We start from the raw sequence: 3,957 nt of genomic DNA, 5'->3' as shown, positions 1-3,957 counted from the left end.
TCAGTTCAATCCTAGCTCTCAATATTTCTGTAAATGTGCTCAGCTCATGCCCAAGTGTCATGCAAATATGACATCCATGAAGTCATTATGGGAATTTATGATTCTGTCCAAAAATTGCACTTAAAATTCAATTTTCATAAAAACATCTAAAATTTGCAAAACTAAATTTATATACCTTAATATGCATAAATACATCAAAATGGGATGTATATGATGGCAAATGGAAGGATAATATAGAAGTTAAGTGTGTTTTCTTAAGAAAAATTGGATAAAAAACGAGGGCCAACAATCACTCATGACTGTAGCTGCAAGTGAAAAGACCCCACCACCAAAGTCCTTTTATCTTCTGAATATAATGCACAAGAGAAAATGGAAGAGAACTCTCTTTAGATCCATATAGGTAACAAAATTGTCTAGGTAACATACATCACTCATACCCACTTGCTTTACAGACATAATTTCTAGGGATCCATGACTTTCAAAATGAAAGACATGATCAACCTTAAATATTTTATCCAAAAATGAGTAATAAGCAACAAATCCATGGTGTGGACTTGCTAATTTGGCAAAAATAAGCCTCATTATATCACTTTCATATATGGAATTTGGTTGCACTCTAATGAAAACATTTTTGAATTGTTTTCCATATACAAGCAGGTTCTCCCCATCATAATTAAGGTTCCCTGGAGATTTTCCCCAGTTTTCTTCCAAAGCCTTAGCATAAGGTACGAGTTGTTGGTACTCTCTCACATTCATTTTGTAAGAAATATTAATATTTGGGTTATTGAGCTTAAATTCTTTGCCATGAATTGTGTCTTTAATAATTGCTTCATAAGTATCTAGCAAACCTTCTACATTATATCCATCTGTCTTTAGTTCATGTAATACACTGAAAATTGAATAGCATACATTGACGTAGGCTGCAGTGCTAACATTGGATTTGTCAAGTGGGAAGCTAAATACATATACAACTATTTTCTTGTCCTCCTGCAAACATGGAAGTAATAATATATTGCATCACTAAAAACTATCGTTATAGCTAACTTCAATTATTTGAATTAGGTTGTAACATGCAAAACAAATTGAAATGAAATTTTGACATGATCACCTTTGTTATTTGCTTTAGTTGAGCCCACTTGATATCCCTTGTACAAAGTTGTTCAAAACACTTATGAAGTGCATGGGACTTTCCTACACATCAATATAAAGAAGTTAGAAACAAATTTTTACAATCACTTCAAAAGAACCCTACAATGGCTCAAGAGAAACTTTGATCCTACATATGTGTATGGTACCATGACCCCTATTTTTGTATTTTGACATTGATGTAATGATAATTTGAGTTTCACAACAAGTTTAACAATTTTAGATAGATTATATTATTAACAGATTATCTAATTGATGAACTTGCTGAAACAATGTTAAGAAAAACAATGAAACCTACCCATTCTTGCATCACAGCCTGAGAAAACAATCGGCTCCAAACCACCATCAAGCTCAGGAAGAGAAACTTACCATGCAACCTGAATTGGATGCAATCCCAAAGTGTTGATAAGTCATTCCTCTATAGTCTAGAACACTAGTGGAAAGGCCACAATGTAGGGAACATCAAGCTTGGACAAAGCTTGTATAGCACGAGGATGATCCTATCTAGCAGGTCCACCCACAAGTGTAAACATAGTCAAGGAAACCAAAACATCTACAAGAGATTTCTTTGTTATTGGATCATACAAGAAACGCTCCATAGGGGTGGAAAAATCTAATCCACCTAAAAATATTGGCACAACCTTTGCACCTCTAGCTTCCAATTCCATCACAACAGCCACATAGTGACTATTGTCACCAATAATAATGTGGCTTCATTGCAAGGTGATACCAATGACTGGTGCATTTAGGTTTTTGAGTTTCTCATTTGCATCCTTTCTAGTGTCATACCAATTCAAATACTCTTTAACATCATCATACATGCAAGGAGCCAGAGGGTGCCATATTCTTGTGTCCAAATAGACAACTAGATCAACAAAATCCAATTGTGTTTTATTGAGAGTAGACACATACAACCCAACAATCATCTTAAAGAAGTTTTCAATATTCTCTAGGGATCCACCTAACCAAAACTGCAAACTCATGATATAGGCTCTAGCATCTTGAGCCTTGTTTCTTGGAAAATACTTGAGGACTTTGGGTAGGGTCCTAACAAGCTTAAGCATGCTTTACTCAAAGCCCAATGACTTCTTATTTCTTTTAAACATTTGAAAGAAAGGACTTTTGGATTGGCCCAAATGATACATATTGAGCATGGTTACCAGGTATTTGATGCCTTAGAAGGAAGGATTACTATTTTGGATCCTCAAAGACAAAAAATGGCCTTAACTGACTGTGATCACACTTCAGATAATGAAAACTTGGCAAAGAGAGATATCTCTAGAGATCTTCACAAAAAGGAAGGTACATTGAAATTCAACAATGACTCTCAAGGTAGCCATCCTACTAGTGATGAAGAGGCTACATCCTCTCATACTATGGGCACTAAGAATGTATGTGATATCTCAGGCAAAGATTTTCCCGATTGTAAGGCTGAACTGTCTTCCAGGTCCCTTGATTCATTCAAGTGCTCTAGTAGAAAAGAAAATGATAATTGGAAAGACTTGCAAGCAGAGGCTTTCAAATCCAATTATTTACCTGGTAATGATTATTGTCTTGAAGGATCTTGGAATGGGTGCAATCAAAGAGATGAGGAAGCACTTGAAAATGGTCTCCAAAAGGCACACCATGAAGGGTAAGAACTTCGTCAATAATCCAGCCATTTCCATTATCAAGCTTTGAATTTTGTTGGATACTTGTGATCTCTACACCAAACCCGAAAACATTTCTATTGAACTTGTACCAGATCTGTCTTTGGTATACTTTTTGTTTGTAAATTTCCCATGTTGTGGTTCTGTAGTTCAGACAACCATATTTCTCCATTATCTCTTTGTCTAAGCGACCCCCGTCATATAACTCCATGAGTGACTCAACCTGTCATTAGGAATTGCAAAAAAAATATTAGTAGGGATGTCTTTCTGATCAACAAGTAATATTGAATTAGTAAGAGCCACTTTCCGCAGGTTGTTGAGTTTCATTGTTTATTATATCAATGATGTAGCATGATCTTACCAAAACAAACCATCAACACAATAGTTTGAACTTTGTTCGAAACAGCCTAAATATCAGAATGATAACTTCACAGGAATGCAGAATAGGGTAATGCCTCATGAATTGAGATACTTACACTGAATGGTAATGTTTGTGAATGGACCTTGGTCATGCTCGCTTCCTCGACACCCAAAAAATATCCAGAATATTCATTTTGGAGATCCCCTGAATCTGTCGGTTCTTCATCCTCTACTATTTGCATCTTTTGCTCAAGACTCAGTGCCCTATTCCTCCATAGTGCCATGATTGTCTTGTTTGACATATAAATTGTAGTTTCTCAGGAATCAGACAAGAAATATATTTCAAGCTTTGTTCAAAATTCCAAACTAGCTTGTCTCAAATTCATGCACATCCACTCTTTATTTTCAATTTGCTTTATTGGAATTCATGCAAATCAATCCTCTTTCATTGATCCAATATTACTTCTTCCATTTTTACAAGTGACAGAGGACAATGTATGGTTGCTATGATGAGAAAAGAACTCAATGTGTACCTGCATGCAACATTGTAGGAAACAAAGGACTGAAAATGGAACTTGAGTCTTCCTTTGTCATCTGTGTACTTTGCACCATGGCTAGCATCAAGGCCTATGCCTCTGCGAAGGAAGATGACTAGAGATGGATTACCATTGATGCTAAGGAAGGAGGAAACTCCACTATTTCCTCTATATCTTCCCACAGGAAGGAAAATTTGGTTTTATGTCCAAAGAGATTTGCATAGAAACCTAGCATCCTTGCAGATAAGAATAAGTGACCCTGCAAA

At 35.8% G+C, this 3,957-nt stretch overlaps 1 pseudogene; it reads right to left on the bottom strand.

Moving 5' to 3' along the window:
- Positions 1 to 339: 339 nt before the first annotated feature.
- LOC149144040 (magnesium-chelatase subunit ChlH, chloroplastic pseudogene) lies at positions 340 to 2,300 on the bottom strand (annotated as a pseudogene).
- Positions 2,301 to 3,957: the final 1,657 nt, after the last annotated feature.

This window comes from Pinus tabuliformis, chromosome X (assembly GCF_031772625.1).
Source record: "Pinus tabuliformis cultivar Carrire ecotype Pingquan chromosome X, CPIR1, whole genome shotgun sequence".
Lineage (NCBI taxonomy): Eukaryota > Viridiplantae > Streptophyta > Pinopsida > Pinales > Pinaceae > Pinus > Pinus tabuliformis.
Note: the sequence above shows the minus strand (reverse complement) of the source record. Positions and strands in the feature narration are given on the sequence as shown.